General features: G+C 37.6%; 1 pseudogene; it reads right to left on the bottom strand.

Moving 5' to 3' along the window:
- Positions 1–214: 214 nt before the first annotated feature.
- Positions 215–19,451, bottom strand: LOC147503013 (RCC1 domain-containing protein RUG3, mitochondrial-like; annotated as a pseudogene).
- Between the last annotated feature and the right edge of the window lie 1,160 nt (positions 19,452–20,611).

Genomic DNA, 20,611 nt, shown 5'->3' with positions numbered 1-20,611 from the left:
AGTTTTACCTATGAATACAATTACACATAGGTAAGTAAAACTAGAACTATTCTTTACTTGTGATTATCAAAGTTTTCTACTCTCGATTCTATAGCAATATAGTAGGAATAGAAGATTCGTTCCATTCCTAGTTCTTTAGAATTAGCGTTTACTAAGATTATCAATCTATCCAAAGTCAATGAGAGTATTGCGGAAATTATACTATGATGGAAAACTAGAAAACAATATGCAAATAACGAAATGATGGAATTCAAATACTATCTTGACAATAGAGAATGAATTAGGGGAATTCAATTCCACCTTGATTCGACTTAATCAACTATCAAAGAAATGTCGTAATCCAAATGTCAATGCTTTCGCATAACAACTGGTATTCTAATCCCTAATTATTCATGGTAATCTCTACCAAATAATAACTAGCATATGAAGCAATCAAACCCATTCTCATGGTGAACTAATTACTTTCTAGAATTGAATAGATTATCTTTATGGTGGATATGGAAATGTCGAAATGAAAGTCGGTTTGATGGTTCTCAACCTGATACAAGACGTACTCTGCGTTTGATTAATGCACTAGTATCGAATGTTCTCAATTGGACTACAGATTCAACGAATCAGTTTCACTCAAGAACTCTTCTTCCAGTATTTTGGAGTTTTCCAAGGAATGGATGGACAAAAATAAATATAGATGGGTCATCGTTTGGTAATCCTGGTCCCAGTGGAGCTGGTTGTTTATTTCGACGGGATGATAGTTCTTTCATTTGTGTAGGGTCTGTACCTATTCCTTATGCAACATATTTGCTGGATGAAACTATTGCTATTCGAATAGCACTGCACTTAGCTTCACAACTTAGGATTCATCCTATAATTGTTGAAACGGATTCTAGTTTCCTATGCGATCTCCTTAATCGTCAAAATAGCCAAGTTTCATGGGAAGTTAAGGAAATTCTGGAAGATATATGGGAATTGATAAGTGGGATTCCACAAACTTTGATTCATCATTGTTATCGTGAGTGTAACTCTGTGGTAGATTGTCTTGCAAGAATGGGATCGACATGAGCTCAACATACTGATTGTTCATCCTCTCATCAAATTCATAATGAAGATTATCCCTTTCTCCCTATTTATAGTGAACTTTGATTCTCCATACCTCCATCTTTTCTATGTAATATACTTAGTATGGACGCTACTAGTGTGTGTCGATACCATCTGGTGTAATTAAGTTATTAATAAATTAGTTTGGTTACCAAAAAAAAAAAATAGTAAAGATGTGCATAAAAATGAATGCGTCATCAAAATAAGCTTAAGAGCATTCCCAATGCAAGCAACTTTTTTTCACCTCCACGTAGGACTATTTTCCCTCTTTGCTACCTTTGTTGTGAAAAATAAGAAAATATTGCCCAATGCATAGGTGATTTTAAACCTCGGACGGAATGTTTGATTCCATCTAAATGTAAAAATTGAAAAAATGCGCCGGACGGAATGAAACATCCCGTCTAAAGTTTAAAAAAACCAAAAAAAAAAATTAAAAAAACACACACATGAGACGGAATGTTTCATTCCGTACGAAAAAAAACCCGAAAAAAAGTCGAAAAAACACGCGAGACGGAATGTTTCCGTCCAGAAAAAAAAAGATTTTTTAAAAAAAAACACACAAGAAGGAATAAAACATTCTATCTGAAGCTCACAACTTAGTGAAAATCTCAGTAGCAAGTGCTACCCTTGTTGTAACTTAGTTACAAGTCACTAACTTTGTCACCCTTGCATTGGGCAAGGGTTTTTTGGTATTCAAATGTGAAAACTCTCAATTTCCCTTCATAGTAACTTACATTGGGAATGCTCTAATAAGAAAGAATGCAGGTGCACATAAATCAACAAGAAATGAAAAATGTTAAACGTACAAAAGAATGCAGGTACTAATTCGGTTGTTTCCCGATATTGTCAATTACAAAATGAAAGAAAATCTCATCCATAGTATGCTAAGTTGGTTAAAAGAAATCAAGTAATAATACTATATTGTGGTCCGTAGATATATTATTACATAATAGCAATCTTATAAGGATCAAAATAAAGGATAGTACATAAAACTCAACCCAGCTAAATAACACAAGTAAAAGGAGTTCAAGTTGAGGTGTGCAGAGCTGTAGAGGTATAGGTTTCTACCTATTACCTGATGATGGGATTGGTTGGAAATGGCTGCACTCTTACTTTGGATAAGAGTTGCCTACGTATCAAGTTTCTCGAGTCAATTTGAATCAAGCCTTACGTAGTTCATCTCTCTCTACTTATAGGTGTTTGATATGATTTTCCTTATTTGCTTCAGCCCGTTGTCAAGTGTATATCCATATTTTATGCTCTCTTGATGATTTGTCATTACTTCCATTGTTACAAAGTAAATGTCTCCTTCATTGGTGCGTTGACTGAGCTTCAGGATCACGGTAGATCATTTGTTTCCATATATGGCTGTATTTGATATTTGAGATGACTTGAGTTTGGGTCGTGGTTACATCCTGGTGGTGTGGCACGACCTAGTGATATACGAGCTGTGAAGATACGACCTGGTGTGTTGACATGTGTGTTGTAGTGATTGGTTTGAGAACGGAGGGATCTTACACAACCCCCTTTATTTTATTGATTTTTTTGGATAGAGCTGATGTGAAAAGAAAAGATAAAATAAAGCTCTTTACACGTGTCCTACAGCTGGTTTATTTGAAAGAAATAAACGGTTTTGAAAAATGTGCAGGAACTGTTTGGATTTGATCCATGGGCCCAACTCGCAGCAAGTTTGTGGGCGAGGTAAGTTGGTTATGATTGTGTTTTGTGGGGAAGGCAAAATGTTTTGGTTGTTTCGAGATTTGTGCTGCTAAAGGGTTATTGTGTCTAAAGGTCATTCGTCTCCTCATTTTATCAAAACAAAGGAAGAAAAGCAGAAAGAGAAAAACAAAAAAATACCAACCTTTCGTCTCCAGCTGCGTTTCTTTTTTTTAGAAAAAATTAGATCTTTTTGTTTCCTTTTTGCTTTTGTGTTGTCATGTTGATTACTAGTGGTAGTGTGAGTGGGGAAGTGGCATTGAATCAGTCGAGGGAGACAACTGTGAGTGATGGAGATGGTGGTGTTAGGGCGCATAGTGGATATGAGGCATAATCATCTTCCTTATTGGAGACGATGACTGAGAAGGCGGTACCTAGGTCGGTAGGTAATACTGTTGATTTGAGGGGTGAGTTTGGTTTGGAGAACTCCGACCTGAAAATATACGATCTGAGTGGAGAGAGGAACGTATTTGGCTTGGATTACGTTCCTCGAGATGGGGGTGTTGTGGTTTGTTATGGGCAATTGAAGGCTGGGTTGAGGTTACCGTTCTCACGTCTTGCTGTGGAGTTTTGAACTTTTGTGGGAAATCCCCTTGTCAGTTCATGGGAAATAGTTGGAGAGTTTTACATGTGTTGGATTTGTTGAATGATAGGGGTTATAACATCTGTTTATCAGATGTGCTTGAGCATTTTTCAGTGAAGAGGTCGTCTGCTATGAATTTTAGTTTGCAGGGTGATTGTGGGTGTGAGTAAGGAGGATTGGGGGCGTAGGCCTTTACTGGTCATGGGTAATTATTATCCTTCTCACTGGGACTTGGCGAATCGTACTATAAAATGGGATGGTAGGTCGTTATGTGATAGGTTGTAGTGTATGTAGGTTAGTTGATATTACAACGTTCTGATAATTTTATTTCTTTTTGCAGAGGTTGCAATTTGTGGGCGTACTAACACCGGAGCTATAGAAGAGTTTTCTTGTTTGAGTTGGGAGGAGAAACGATTTGTTTGGGGAGAGGTTGTGCATTACTTCAAGAAGCGCGGAGGTGAGAAGATCAACCGAAAGAAGGTTGAGCAAAAGAAGAGGGCCCAAAAGTTAATATTTTAGATCTCTGATTCTAGCTCGGACACTGAGATGGAAAAAGAGGATCAAAGGAGGGGGCCTGTTTCTGGGTCAAGGACTATTGGAGGAGGCTCTGGTAGCCGTCCTGTGTCTAGACGACCTGCGGAGGGGGGTGAGAATGATAGGGGTGGAGATGGAGGTGGGAATGCAGGGGGAGGTGGTGATGCTCCCGCTCCATTTCATAGGCCTCATTAGAATAGGTGAACTGAAGGTGGCGAGCCTGAGGGGGCTAAGAGGACACGACTTGAGTCTGAAGAACAACCTATTATGGGGGAAGGTCGTACTTCATCAGGTCGGGATCCTTTGAAAAGGATGAACCTGAAGGAGCTGGCGGTTGATATTGGTGTTGCTGATGCTAGGGGCAAGAAGAAGGCTAGTGACACTGAGCCAACTGCCCAAAAATGTAAAGAGTATGGAAGTGCGTTCCAAGGTGATGAGGCTAGTAAGTCTGACGTTCTGGATAGGACGGTCACCTATTATGACCCAGTGAGTGGGCTAACGCGGCTGGTGAAGAATAAAGACTGCAGTTTTAAGTCTTTACTGGTTACGAATGGACTGCTTGAAAGTATTGTCCTTGATGGGTATAGGAACGCGCTGGAGACTGGAAAGGATCTAGAAGCAAATCTTAAAGACATGGATCGCTCGATCTGTTTTGTAAGTATCTTTACGATCTATGATCTGAGCTTTGTTTTATGCTTTGTGTTATTGATTTTTTACTTATTTTGTTGGTTTGTCAGGTTTTGGCTATCACTACACCAAAACAGCTTTTTTATGATGCCTATTTGGCGTCGCCAAATAGGTGTCTCAATTTGCGTCACACAAAATTTATGACGGCATATTGGCATCGGTAATTTGTGACGGCATTTTGGCATCAATAATTTTGTGACAGTATTTTGAATTTGTAACAGCATTTTGGCGTCAGTAATTTTGTGACGGTATTTTGAATTTGTGGCGGTATTATGGCGTCACTAATCATATTTTCGTTTTGTTTTTTAAAAAAACATAATAATGCACCTGCTGCCATATATTTAGAAACTACCTGCAAGTGCTCTAATCACTACTATACAATTGTTTCCATTCATCCATCCACATGTGATTACCATGCAAATAAAAGAAGAAATCTTGTATTAAAAATATTTAATATATATAACATTGTATTTTCAACAAAGCTACATGCGTAGTCCACATAGTAAATTTCACTCAACAATTGTATTAACACGCCTACACTTACAAAGAACCAGTTCTAACACTTACAAGGAACCAGTGGACAACGACTTATAAAATGACAAGAAAGACCAACCCACCATAGTTTGTCTTCATAGCCTTCTTTTGAACTTCTCTCAGCCAAGCTTAATGTAGGCTCACTGCAGAATCTAACATTGAAGAATTGACTCTATACATACTGCCTTGTAACAAACTTGAATTGCAGAAGAAGCTTTACAGATCGAAGTTTCTCTCCTTTACGGTTGAAGAGTGAGACTGCATCAAAATATCAAGCTTTTTCGCATAAGTGGGCACAAGGGGGTTTGTAAGCATCAGCACCTAATATAGTAATACACTGTGAGTGTAAGTAATGGAGACAATTAAATTTCTTCCATGCCTAATACATTTAAACACACACACACACACACTCCTCACCTCCAGTGCGCACTTCCGATTATCAAGCATGTCAACATCCAATTGTACTTGCTTTAGCTGCAGAGAATATTCATAGACCACAAAAACATGAGTAGCTAAAATTAGTATATGGGATTCGTCAAAAAATAGATCAAGAATTCGAAAGATATGAACTAATTATGTATTTATGCAGTTCTTACCAGTGATAGTAGCTGAAGAGGAACCTTCACATGCGACATAAACAACCTGTTCCTCAGCTAATGCTTCAACCACTGTAGGAATCTTCACATTCTGAATGGGAGAATGACCTAACTGACCATGTCCACCATGTCCCCATGAAAGTACTTTCCCTTCATCTGAAATTTTTAGCATGAATTATTAGGTACTAATCTCCAAAAGTGAACTGGTCTAACTTAAAAACAAAAATACCAGCTCTATATTCAGAAACAGACACTAAACTATCCTTTTCGGACTTAAATGATAATCAATTCCCAAGCTTAAATAATCCACATAAAATATATATCAATGTTACGATGAAATATAAAAACTAGTGTGATAAGAGCCCAAAACTGTAGTTTTAACCCCTTAATAATCATACTTTTAGACCAATTATATTATATGAATAATAAGTGATGTTTTCTTGGTTTTTGAGTTCTCATGGTGTGAAATCGACACGTGTTTTATAAACCTAATTCATAAAAAGTAAAAAAGTTTAAAGTCCATTAATCTAGCAAGTGAATCGACTTTAAAAACCCCGTTTTGCCACAAACCTGTTTTTGTTGGTTTTCCATTTATTCTTACCCCCACCTCGCTCCTTGAAGAGTAGATAAAGGAGCAATGGTTGTTGTTTGAATGACAATATTAATATAATGTGGTTATTTTCATTGTGCGTGGTTGTTTAATGTTGCTAAGGATGATTTTATATAACCTCCTTTTTTTGAAGTTATTTGGAAGTCGTGGTGAGAATATTGCGAATAGGTTCTATGATTAAAGCCAAGAAGACATAAAAGCCTTTCTAAAGCCCGGTCAAAGCTGAAAAGTCAAAGTCAACGCGGGCGTAAACAAAGACACAAAGTCGCATTTGAAATCCAAGACCCATGAACTTAGAAGACCATATCTTTGGACTCGGACTGAATGGAATTGGGCCTACCTTATGTCAAAACGACCGTCTCGGAAAGAGCTTTCCAATTGTTCAAGCCTTAACCCATAATCATAGAATAGTACATAGGAGTAGTGGACGAAACATCTGTCGAAGCCAACTGCAGCTGAAGAGCCCATTTTAGACTAAAGAAATTGGGTTTTGGGCCCCGATTCTTTCCGCCCAAAACATGGCTCCAAGCCCATGCATGATTTTTGGATCTGAAAGTATATAAAACAAAAGCTTAGCTCTTTGTTAATGGTAGATAGTTAGACCTAGATTAGAATTAGATTGGATTAGTTAGCCTCCATTAATGAGTTTTAGAACTTAGTTTTAGAATTTCATTTTTTGTTTTAGATTAATTTCTTGAATCATTGAATATCATTCATTAGATAAATAAAATAGTTATTATTCTTGTCATTTCGATTTTTGTTATTTCAATCTATTAGATCTAGTTTTAATTATTGTTGGTTACCATTTCTTAGTTGTTAATTAGATTTTAATTATTGTTTAATTTAGATTAGTAAATTTTGAATCTTGATATTATGTTTAGTTTAGATTCATATGGAAATGATTGCGGAATGATTCTCAGCTAAACCTCCATTAGAGGGGGTTGAGAAGCCTTGATGAAAGCTTGATTCCGATTATCGTAGAGTCGTCGTAATTTCTATTCCACTCTAGAAACGATTAATTCGCCATGAGAATGGGTTTAATCGTTCACATGCTAGTTATGAATTGGTAGAAATGTCATGTGTAATTAGGGATTAGGAAGAACCAATTGTTCTGCGTAGCAGTTCAATTAGGATTACGACGATTCGTCGTTAGTGAGTTAAGTTGAGTTAAGGTGGAATCAATCCCCCCTAATTCCTTATTATAGAATCAACGTAGTATTTCCGTAGTTGAATCAATTATAGTTTGTATCTTGTGGGTAGTTGCATCGTAGTATAATTTCCCCTCGTAAAACTGTCATTAGACTTAAGACCGATTAGTTAACCATAAAACATCACATGCTAAAGAACTAGGAGTGGAACGAACTTCCTACTCCACTATATCTGTTTAATAGAAAGAGAGTAGAAACTTTGATAAATGTAGACTCGTAATAAATTTTAGTTTACTTACGTTTTGAGTTTCATCGTTCATTTCGTAGGTAAACCAACATTTTTATGTTTATCAAATGGCGTCGCTGCCATCTTAGTTACCTTTAGCATTGTTTTCGTAGTATAATTAGTCATTTTTAAGTCCCATTTCACCCACCCACCCTTGTTTGATTCATACTGTGGTTGTCCGTTTCAGCATTGAAAAGTTCCGCGAAAAATTACGGGCGAGCGACCAAGGCCAAAGCGGCGCGACTTGTTTCAAACGCCTAGAACCTTGAGCGCGACCCGCCCTAAAACACTGTAACATGAAGTTACATGGAGCGCGACCGCGCCCAAAAGGAGCGCGACCTGCGCTCAAGTATTGGAACTCGGAGCGCACCTGCGCCCATACCGAGCGCGACCCGCGCCCTAAGCTGAAATTTGCCGGATTTCCACAGGTTTGTTTCAAACTTCGATTTTTCAAGTTTTTCAGTGTTTTAACTTGTTATATACACTGAACACGCGTAAACAAGACGCTATTCATAAGCAAAGCAAGGACGCAATCAGGTATTCCTTTCTTCCACACCTCGCACCTCGGTTAGAGGTTTCTACTAGTATATCGAATTGTTTGGAGTGTTGCATGTTTAGTTAAGTTCGACTTAGTCTTGCATGAGATTAAGGTCCGGTCGAAGAAAACAACTAACGTAATTTACACAAAGAACGTCAACAAACAAGTCTATCTAGTTTCCCACCCACTACACCTCTAGCTACTATTTCACACACACCACCCGATATTATGGTTGAAGAAAGAGAGACTCTCTCTCGACTTTTATAAAGCCTTGAGCGATAGCCCTAAATCTTGCATCGTTCTAGCGGAGACGATTGGGGATTTCCAGATCCCCAAATATATTTAATTTGTTACCCGTTTTTCATGGTTTAGACCATGAAAACCTTATCGGCTTACGTAGGATTGAACAAGTCCTTATAACATTCCACCATCCTACGGTTGGTGCGGAACAAATTAAATTGAGGGTATTCCCTTTCACCTTAGCTGATAAGGGCGGTCTTGGTTAACTGCCCAAGCGCCTAATTTTGTGGACTCGTGGGCCAAACTTGTTTAGCTGTTTATGGAACATTTTTACCCACCCCTAAAGACGGATGAAATGATTTCCAAGATTCACTTCTTTCGAGAGAATCCTCATGAATCATTTTCAGAGGCTTGGAATCGTTTCACCGATCTCCTTATAGAGTGTCCACACCATCACCTAGCAAAAGACACGTTAGTTCGTGCCTTTTTCAAAGGACTTCTACACCACCATAAAGAAGTCCTAGACATAATGAATGGGGGTAGTTTTCTAAGTAAAGGAGCCTCAGAGGAATATAAATTTTTGGAAGATCAGACTAAAGCGTAATAATAATTGGGGGTAGTGACGATTACTCCGCTCGCTAGTTCTTCTTCAACAGATTAAGGCTACCGGTATGTTTGAGGTTAAATCAAATCCCGAGCTTAAAACTCTAATTGAATCCCTCACAAAAAGGTAGAGGCCATTTCTGTACAACAAAAGCCTATCCCGTCATGAATGTAAATTCAAATCCATGTAGTTTCATTTGAGAGTCCCGAGCATCCCGACTCCCAATCGCCCTATAGCCTATGAACATTCTTGTTCCATTAATAGTGAACCTAATGCCCCTCGGAGACAAAATCACAACTTCGGGTTGGAGAAATAACCAACAAGTCACACCCCATGTGGTACAATAATCAATATGTTAGGCCAACGCGACAATTATAACCAAGCTCCACCACAACAAGGACGGGATCGGGGTAATTATAATAATTATAACAACCAAAGTTAAACCTCGACAAGGTAAAGCACAAGGTCAATGTAGTTATAATAATTATAATGCTAATAGAGGTATCGTTTAGGTAAATAATAACTATCACAATCCACCCATAAATAATCAACGCGAGATAGTTCAGTCCACACCACCCGTGACTACTACACCCACACAACCGGATCGCCTTGACACCTTCATACAAGTGAGCCAACAACTTTTCCAAACCATGGCTCAATCTAACCAACACATTCTACAATCCGTTAATAATTTAAACCAATAGTTAGCCCAAGAGAAAGCCCAACCAAAAGCGTGTTTCCGTGCCAAGCGATACCCAACCCTAGAACAACAAACACGACCTTTGAGGTAAACGGTAATACTAGTACGGAAACTACTGACCAGGGTGAGCTAAATTCCATCACCACTGCCGTTCGGAAGAGTGATTGATAACAAAGTAACTATGCCTATAATTACCCCATCAAGTATTCCTACACCGGATATCGAACTAGATACCGAAATAGAAATCAAGAACCTACCACGTAGAGGTACCCGGTTAAACCACAACCTAAGAAAACAGAAAGCCAAGGTTACACATCAAGTCGAGCCATACGCTAAATATAGAGAGCTTAAACCACCGTTCCTCGGAAATTAGCCATGATAACCGGGGATACTAACTTTGAGGAGATTAGGAATGTTTTCAAAATCTAACGATAAACCTTCCTTTTCGGAAAGCTATAAAAAGCTACCTAACCACGCTTAAGTTTCTTAAGGAGTTGTGCACTACTACTAGGCGTAAGACCAACATACCTAAAGACGCTTTTCTAACCTGAACAATTCCCAACTTTATCCGAAAATAATGGAATTGTTAAGTACAAGGACCTCGGTCGATCCTCTTGCACAATGCACCTTAGGAGATTCTCACACAACGACCTATTTACTAGACACGGGGGTTAGTGTTAACTTACTCCCATTTTATTTGTATAAACAAATAGGTCTAGAGGAGATGCAACCTACTAAAATGACATTGCAATTAGCTGATCGGGTCTATTAAGTATCCTAAGGGTGTGGTTGAAAATGTCTTTGGTTAAAGTTTAAAAATTTTACTACCAAACTTTAATTTCGTTATCCTCGACCACGTAAGTCACTAACGACTCTGTACCTATCATTTTAGGGCGTCCCTTCTTGGCTACTACCAACGCTCATAAATCGCCGCGATGGTTCGATGTCCTTGTCCTTTGGCCATCTTTTCGTTGAGGTAAATATTTTCAAAACGAGGACACAAGATCCCGATTCATCTACAAATGGAGAGGTTAGCATGATCGAGCTTAGCTCAAGATTACTTCAAAAACATGTTTCGGGAGAAACAGATTAACAAATTCTTTTCCTTCGAAATTCGACTTTAACAATGACTCCCCTAGTAGTAGATTTAAATCGAAGAAGAATTCGCAACTCTTTTGCACCGCTTCTTTACCACTTAGCGAGTCCCCTTGCCAACAACCATTCATCCCTTGATGCTATGACGGAAGATGAATTTTTCAATCTCTATCCCAAAGTGATCCTTTTGACCCGCCTATTGAGGAATGTCTTGCACATATCAAGAATTCGATGATATGGACTTGAGAGCTCTAGCTGAGAATCATTCACCTTCCATCACCAATATTCCCCACCCTCCACATTTTCAAAGGAACCTCGAAGTTTGCACTTTCGATCCTTTAGTTTTCCCCGTGCTTCATGATTTTTAAATCCACCTAGTAAACAAATACTTCCCAAGGATAAACCACTTGACACTTTCATTTTCAGACTTAAGACGCCGGTCCCTAACTACACCATGAATGACTTTTATGCTAAACCCACATCCTCATTTTTTCCATGTTTCCCTCTAAAACTTATCCCAATCCACCATATCTTCCACAACCATTCACTTTTCCACACTTATTATTCACTAGGACACCCTCTCATTCAAAGATGAAACATAAGGTGCATGCTCGGTTATGTTGTAGGTCTATCGACTTCGCTTTCATTCCACTAGGTGCGTCGAGGGAAATCTTGGTGCTTGATTGTGTTTGGATATGTTTTCTGTGATATTTATTTATGGAGCGATCCACAACTATTTGGTTGTTGATATATGATAAACTGCATATTCATACATATGTTTAGATAAAGTCTCGAGTATCTGACTATAAACGACTCAATTTTTGTGTTGGTGCATTTCCTTTCATTTCCATATATTGGTGAATGCACCATTCAGGTAACCGGGCCCTCCCTATGGAGTGTGTGGTTGTAAGTACCGGATCCTAAGTCCACGTTTCACATAATTCACGTTTTCCACTCTTGCATGTTTTCTTGGTTTTTGAGTCATGTTTCTCTATGGTGTGAATTATGTCTTTACTGCTTATTGTTTTCCTTTATATTAAACCTAATTCATAAAAAGTAAAAAAGTTTAAAGCTATAAAAATAGTAATCTAGCAAGTCTCGAATCGACTTTAAAAGACCCGTTTTAAAACAAATTTTTACAAACCCTGTTTTCAAAATTTGTTTGGGGGTAAAGTGTTGGTTTTTCCATTCTTGATCACTCAAATTCCTATTCTTACCCCCACCTCGCTCCCTTGAAGAGTAGCTAGATTTCTTCTTGTTTGTTATTTTGATGTTGTTTTTTATTATATTTAGTAGATAGGATGTTACGTTGTTAAATTCCGTAGTTAATTTTGACTTTTGTAGTGAAATGTTGTTTGAATGACAATATTAATATAATGTGGTTATTTTCATTGTGCGTGGTTGTTTAATGTTGATCCCACTTTCCCAAATTGTTTGGGGGTGGTATTATGTAGTCCAGCATGATTTTTATATAACCTCCTTTTTTTTAGAAGTTATTTCGGAGTCAGGGTGAGAATATTGCCGAATATGCATATCTATGAATAAATATCATGGTAGGATGAAATCTCAATAAAATAGGTAGGTTCTATCCTAAATTCAACCTAAAAGATATTAGGGTTGTTTTAGAATCAAGAATATGAGTTGTTTTCGTTTTCGGGTTCGGAAATTTTAGTATTTCCAGAAATTGCCGGAAAAGCTTTTTGGCAACTTCCCGATTCGTTTTAGCAACTTAAAACCTATATAAACTTCATTCATTCTACACTCACAACCCACACTACACCTAACTTCCATCACTCACCTTTCACTCCCACGTTTCCCGTTGTTCGTCTCAATTTTCAACCATCGGCACTCGGGGCACTAACCGGCACCCAAAGTAGAGCGACTGCGCCTACACATTTTCCTGAAATTTAGTAATCGAGCACCGCTTCAAGTTGAGAGGCGCCTCGTGCCAAAACACTGTAAAAAAAAAAAAACAAACCCTGAGGTGCACCTGCGCCCAAGTGGAGCGCGCCTGCGCCTTGACTTCCGTAGACCAGAAAATTTCCAGTTTTTTGCGGGTTGTTCCCGGGTCATTTTGCAGCTGTTCCAGAGCGTAGTTTGAGATGACATCTCCTACAATAATACCGAACAGTCTTTTCGAAGATTTGTTCCAAAGCACTACTTAAGGTGCTTGGTCTCGCGAGGTGATCACACACGTAGGCTGGGAACCGCTTATGATTCTTGCTAGCATTTGTTCTTGGACTTGCCATGCCCGCTGAAATACAAGACCCATGCTATTGGGTAGATAATATGCATGTCCGGGAGATAAGGTAAGTTTTTAATTCCATTTAGTGTCCGCTTATGTCCCCAAGCAATTTAATTACATTAACCCCATAATGGGTGGAACTCTTATAGAGTTGCGTCAGTTTTTATATTAGTATGTTTTAACCTTGTTTTGTAGATGTTCCAGAATTTCACGCGTTTCCATGTTATTTTTCTACCCTCTTTATTTAAATAGTTTGAGGACAAAGCATGCATTTTTTGTTTTTGGGGCATAGAAACATGTGTAATTAAGGCATCTGTTAGGATATAGATATGTATAATATACACTTGTTTTCTAGTTAAAATTTTAAAAAATTCAAAAATATAAATAAATAAGTTTATGCTATACACTTAGGAATATTGGTATTGTTTTCTTTCTCTATGCTCTTAACAATCTAGAAGTCTCCGCGTAGCTTTTACATTAGAATAGTTTTTAGAAACTTAGGTTAATATGTAGGTAATAATCTTTGCATCTATCTATAAATATATTACATGAGTATCTATGATTGTTTGGCGATAAGTTTTCAAATCTAGGCTAGAGTACTTATTCTAAAAATCCTCAGTGAAAATATAGCCTAAAAGCTTATATGAGTGAAACATTTGAGAAATGACACAAGGGAGAAGTATATCCCAAATAGAGAAATCACACGTCCACGTGCTTGATCACTAAACCATATCCTAAGCGAGAATTTAGGCCCTCTTTGGATCAATATAGACAGAAATTCAAACCTATGAATTATTTTCCGCTAATTAAGCCCCGAGCCTTTCTTTAGCCTTTCATAAACCACAAATCCTTTGCCCTGCTACAAAAACAAAACAAAATAAAAAAAATCAACCTACCCAATTTAGAATAAGTCTGAGAATAGAATGAGGAAGAAATAAGAAGAGAAAAACATGTGTAAACAAAAATTAGTTAGTTGCTTCAGAAAATAAAGAAAAGAAGTTTCCATCCAAAGAAAAGAAAAATAAAAACTCCAAAAAATAGAATAAAAGGAGTCAAAAGCCAAAGAAAAAGAAAAAAAATATGGCTAAGGATGGAAACAAAGTGTATAAGCAAAAGTAAATAACAAGGTTTTCTCTAGTTACATAATATGAAGACTCTATTATCTAAGACTTGTCCTTTTTGAATATCCATTTTCTTCCTTCTTAAACCATCTCCTAATCCCCGAAACACCTAATAAAGACCTCTAGCTCAATTAGGAATAGGTTAGTGTGATAGTAAGTGACAGATGTGTTTGATCGACTCCGGCTTCCTTGTGTGTCATTGAGATTGTAAGGTAAAGTGTGCCCATCTAGCAAGACTAGAGTATGAAACTTGAGTGGAAAAATCAGAGTGTTGTATCTTGACTATTATTGTGAGAACCTACTTAAGGACGCTATTCCGAGTTTCAGAAATGGACCTGCTATTGCATTTCATAGTATTACTCATTGTATATATATTTATTGTAGATGATTGATTATTATGCATATATTAGATTAGGTTTTTGACTTGGTTATTCTTGTTCATAGCTAGTGAGATGTATAGATAATTTGGAGCATGAATAAAGGAAACAATAGTTTCTTTCTTAGTCGTGTAAGTATAATGAAGTTTGTGAGTACCTTCACTGGAAAACTCTCACGAGGCTATAACTCGTCCACTAGGGAATTCCTAGTGGTTTAAGGCCTTGTTGCATATGGTCAATGCAATCGCACTCAGCGAAATGAGAGTAGAATGCTGTTTGGTCACTTATGCTAAGTTCTCATATTTGCTTGAGGACAAGCAAAATGCTGTTTGGGGGTGGTTGATAAGAGTCCAAAACTGTAGTTTTAACCCCTTAATAATCATACTTTTAGACCAATTATGTGAATAATAAGTAAAGAGTTAATCTTGATTATGTGTTTTATGCATTTCAGGGCTTCAAAGTCCATTTATGCAGAAATGTGCCACTTTAGCGAGATAAAGGAGCAATGGTTGGTTGCTAAGGAGTTCTGTGATTAAAGGCCAAGATTCAAGAAGACAAAGCCTTTCTAAAGCCCGGTCAAAGCTGAAAAGTCAAAGTCAATCTTGGCGTAAACAAAGACACAAAGTCGTGAGAACTTTCGAAACCACCATATTTGGACTCAGACCTCGGAATTGGGCCTACCTTATGTCAAAATGACCGGCTCGGAATGAGCTTTCTAATGATCTAAGCCTTGACCTAATCAGAGGAGAAGAAGTAGACGAAACATCTGTCAAAGCCAACTGCAGCTGAAGAGCCCATTTTGGACTAAAGAAATTGGGTTTTGGGCCTGATTCTCTGGCCCAAAACATGGCTCCAAGCCCATGCACGATTTTTGGATCCGAAAGTATAAAAACAAAAGATTAGCTCTTTGTTAATGGTAGATAGTTAGACATAGATTAGAATTAGATTAGTTAGCCTCCATTAATGAGTTTTAGAACTTAGTTTTAGAATTTCATTTCTTGTTTTAGATTAATTTCTTGAATCATTGAATATCATTCATTAGATAAATAAAATAGTTATTATTCTTGTCATTTTGATTTTTGTTATTTCAATCTATTAGATCTAGTTTTAATTATTGTTGGTTACCATTTCTTAGTTGTTAATTAGATTTTAATTAGGGTTATTTAGGGATTGGTCCTACTTATTTAGGGGTATTTAGAGATAGGTCCTAAAATTATCGATTATTAGGCTTTAGTCCTACTTCTATCGATTGACCTTAAGTCAACTCAGTTGACCGTGGTCAACCCATTTTATAATAATATAATTTCCATATTTTATCAAAATGGCCAAACTACCCTTCAGCGTGCTTCGCATTTGACTTTAGAGAGTCGTTGAAAATGGCCAACAATCAACACGTGTCAAAAATCTGAAGCATAATTACTCTGATAAACCAATTAAGTTCAAAAAAAGTTAGAGGGATGATTGCGACAGCCTTTATGAAATCGTCGAGAAGAAGAGAAAGATGGATGGTGAGAAAGGCAGGAGTGAAATGTCTGATTTGAAGGTGAGCCCTTTGTGGTGTTCGTCCTCATCTCTGCGTCGTTGCTCAGACTTGAGAGAAGCTCCTGATTTGAAGGTGAGTGAGTCTTCGTCCTCTTCTCTACATCGCTGTTCTAAGTCTGACTCTGAACAGGCGAAGAAACTATTTTTCCGTTTCTCTATTCGTGATAGTGTTTATTGGTACTGGGTCGATCCTAGCAAGTGTATCAACAACGTTCAAACTCTTTTGGCTCCTATTTGCATAATTCCTTACCCTGAAATCGGCAAGTGTAGTGGTTATGTCGCTCTTGGGTCCAAGATCTTTATGATGGGTGGTATTATCGGTGAACCTTCAAAAAAATAGAAACTTGAAGGTTCTACGGATATATTCTCCTTTGATACCAAAACCAACAGCGTCAATTTTCAATGGCGAAAGGAGTCCGCTCACTTGCTTGCCAAGAGGTCTAATCCAGCGCTAGAAAATCTATGTGTTTGAAAACAATTTTTTTGAACCAACACCCTGGGCTGAAGTTTTCGACCCATATATAATTAAACTTATCCTGCCCTCTTCCTAACCCTCCACATCAGGTCACTCGTAAATGTTTTGAATAATTTCTTAGAACTCTTGTTGCAAATGGGGATAAGATTCTTTTGGTTTTGAATAATATTGTATCCTATTTCGATGTGAAAAATGAGTCGTTGACTCAAATCCCAATTCCTATTGGCAAACCATATCCTTGGTCTGATCAACCAATTAAGTTAAAAAAAATTAGAATTTGATACAATATAGAATTAGTCTTTTAAGAGTTAACCCCTCCTGTATTTGAGTTAATTAGGTTTTGGTCCTACTTTTCTGCCATTAAAGAGTTTGAATTTAAGTTCATGAAATACCTTTGGTGAATTTAAGTTGATGAAATATCTTTGGTCAGATTTTGACACGTGCCCATTGTTTGGCCATTTTCAACGACTCTAAAGTCACATGCGAAACACGCTGAAGGGTAGTTTGGCCATTTTGATAAAAATTGAAAAATATATTATTATAAAATGAGTTGACCACAGTCAACTGAGTTGACTTAAAGTCAATCGATAGAAGTAGGACTAAAGCCTAATAATCGATAATTTTAGGACCTATTCCTAAATACCCCTAAATAAGTAGGACCAATCCCTAAATAACCCTTTTAATTATTGTTTAATTTAGATTAGTAAATTTCAAATCTTGATATTATGTTTAGTTTAGATTCATATGGAAATGATTGCGGAATGATTCTCGGCTAAACCTCCATTAGATGGGGTTGAGAAGCCTTGATGAAAGCTTGATTCCGATTATCGTAGAGTCGTCGTAATTTCTATTCCACTCTAGAAACGATTAATTCGCCATGAGAATGGATTTAATCGTTCACATGCTAGTTATGAATTGGTAGAAATGTCATGTGTAATTAGGGATTAGGAAGAACCAATTGTTCGCGTGAAAGATTCAATTCGGATTACGACGATTCGTCGTTAGTGAGTTAAGTTGAGTTAAGGTGGAATCAATCCCCCCTAATTCCTTATTATAGAATCAACGTAGTATTTCCGTAGTTGAATCAATTATAGTTTGGATCTTGTGGGTAGTTGCATCGTAGTATAATTCCCCCTCGTAAAACTCTCATTAGACTTAAGACCGATTAATTAACTAAAAAACATCACATGCTAAAGAACTAGGAGTGGAACAAACTTCCTACTCCACTATATCTATTCAATAGAAAGAGAGTAGAAATTTTGATAAATGTAGACTCGTAATAAGTTTTAGTTTACTTACGTTTTGAGTTTCATCGTTCATTTCGTAGGTAAACCAACATTTTTATGTTTATCATAGTGCATCCAACAGCTTATCTATTACTGCTTACCCGTTAATGCTAAAGAGTGATAACCACCACTTGCTATTTGAGAGACACGAATATCTTGAAGGGTAAGGAAGTGGTAACCACCACTTTGGTTTCCAAACCCCCAACTTTATCACCTCATCTTAGCTCATAGTTGGAGTTTGCTGCATTAATTACAAGATATTATCAGCATGATTCCCACGTAAACATTGATGACAGAAGTAAACAAAAATCCTTGTTTTTCAAATATTAGTATAGGCTCATGTACAGTTACGTCTTACTTAAAAAAAGGAATAATACAAATGGCAGGGAATCACAATCCAAATGAATCTACAACAGAAAGCAAGTAAAACAAAAAAGGAAATCCTTGCCTCCCCAATTCCAAAGTTGTCCCTCACTAGTCAGGGCTATCGCGAAAAAACCCCCACAAGACACAGTAGCCGCAGGTACAGGCAAAATTTCCACTTTGGTGGGAATACTAGATCCACCATCCTCGTTGGGGCCACGATTAGGACCAAGACCCAATCTACCATCTCCTTCATCTCGACTCCACATATAAAGATCACCTACATTAAAATGAATACTCAAGAAAAATGTAATCAACATAAGGCTATTTGTTTAAAAAATGAATCCATAAGTTGCTAAGCAAACCAACCAGATTCAGAGACAGCCACAGTATGAGTCCCACTAGTCGCGATATGGCGAATTTTGTCATTCCAAGCTTCCTTCACCTTTTTAGGAGTTGAGTGCCCCAAATCCACCATAACCCCTATAAATTTATACAAGCCCCAACCGATGTTATAACTATATGTAAATTCGACTAATAAGGTACATTGTGATAATAATACTAACCAAGTGAAGACTTCCCCAGCATCGGTGAGCGCAACAGAGTGAAGCCCACCAAGAGCAATACTCATAACAGAAATTAAATTAGGGTTCAAAGTAAGAAGAAAAGCCGGGTTTTAGTGGCCGAACCCGAGACGACCACCGTCGCCTTTTCCCCAAATCCAAAACTTGGCATCAACTAATAAAGAAGAATGAAACAATCTGGTTAATTAGTTCATATCTTTCAATCTGGTTAAATAACAGGTGGAATTCGAATAGATCGAGAAAGGGGGAGAAGAAAGGTTTCTCATATGGTGTTCTTAAGTTTAGGTCGAAAAAAAATCGAACTCTTTGGACACAGTTTCATGTTGACGCCTCGTCCTGTCGCACATGCCCAACACGTGCGTTGGTATATTATTGAAATTAAATTCTTTTGTCGCCACCTTGGCCGTCTAGTATATTTTCTAAACATTTCTTAAAGAAATTAAATGAATCATTTGATTAATTGTGACGGCAAAACACACACAGTGATGCCATAATGGTGTCACAAATCGAAAAAAGCCCTTGTCACAAAAAAGTTATTATGGTGTAGTGTATGTATAAGAAGTTGAGAGAGATGGTGGTTATTTCTGATTTGTACAAGGAGCTGGAGGTTGCCAAGGAGGCTTATGACAAATTGGTGGTTGTACAAGAAGTGGAACGAGCTAAAGTGGTGGGGCTAAGGGCTCAGGTCGGTGATTTGGCTAGAAATGTAGCTTTATTGCAGCCATCTCTCGACTCTTCGAGGGTGGAGGTAACGCATTGGATTGCTAAGAGCAAACAATTGCAGGCTATTGCTGAACTAGCTCAGAAGGAGTACAACGACCTGGTCGATCTGGTAGAGAGCGGTGATGTCTACGTTCTAGTGGATGATTATATAAAACTAGAACATAAGTACAAAACCTTAAAAAGGTCTGTTGAAAGTGGGGCTGCAGCAGTAATTGTAAAAAGTTCTGTTGTAGATCCTAGTAGACGATTTGATATACCTACCGACTTGAGTGCTACCCCAGCTGCCGAACCGACTGAGGATGCTGCTACTGAAGTGCTTACTGCAAGTGGAGATCCGGCTGGTGGCTCTGTTGGTGAAGAGGGCTGCAATATGGACCCTTTAAATGTGTAGAATTTGTCTAGTGTCAACTAATTTTTTCTTCTTGTAATATGTTTGATGGTGGATAAATTTATTGAACTATTTTTGTTGTTGATACTGGTAACTTCAATTTTTGATAGGGATGCTGAGGTTGTTTTCCCAAGATAACTTGGGGGCCTCTAGTATCTAACCGACTTTGTAGTAAGTAAAGTAGTTAAATTACTTACTTGTTTTGAAATGAGATTATCTGTGAATTTGGTATGAATGTGCTTGCTTCCCTTGCTGCTTGTTTTGTTATTTGATGACCTGCCCTGCATAGTAGTAAATTCGACAACCTATCGTATTTTGGTAGAACGCTTGATTCTTGTAGGTTGTAAGTGTTTGTGCACGACCTGATAGATGCTCCTAGTTTATACCTAGGTTTTGTCTTGTCCTTAGGTTTGTGTGGATTGATTGAGTGGTTCCTTTTTTGGGGAATCTCTAATTGATCTTTGACTAATAATTAGTCTTTGAGTGGTAATTATCGTTGAGTCAAACTTATCCCTTTAAAAAGGCCTTAAGTTAACTTGAG

This window comes from Coptis chinensis, chromosome 4 (genome assembly GCF_015680905.1).
Source record: "Coptis chinensis isolate HL-2020 chromosome 4, ASM1568090v1, whole genome shotgun sequence".
NCBI classification, from domain to species: domain Eukaryota; kingdom Viridiplantae; phylum Streptophyta; class Magnoliopsida; order Ranunculales; family Ranunculaceae; genus Coptis; species Coptis chinensis.
Note: the sequence above shows the minus strand (reverse complement) of the source record. Positions and strands in the feature narration are given on the sequence as shown.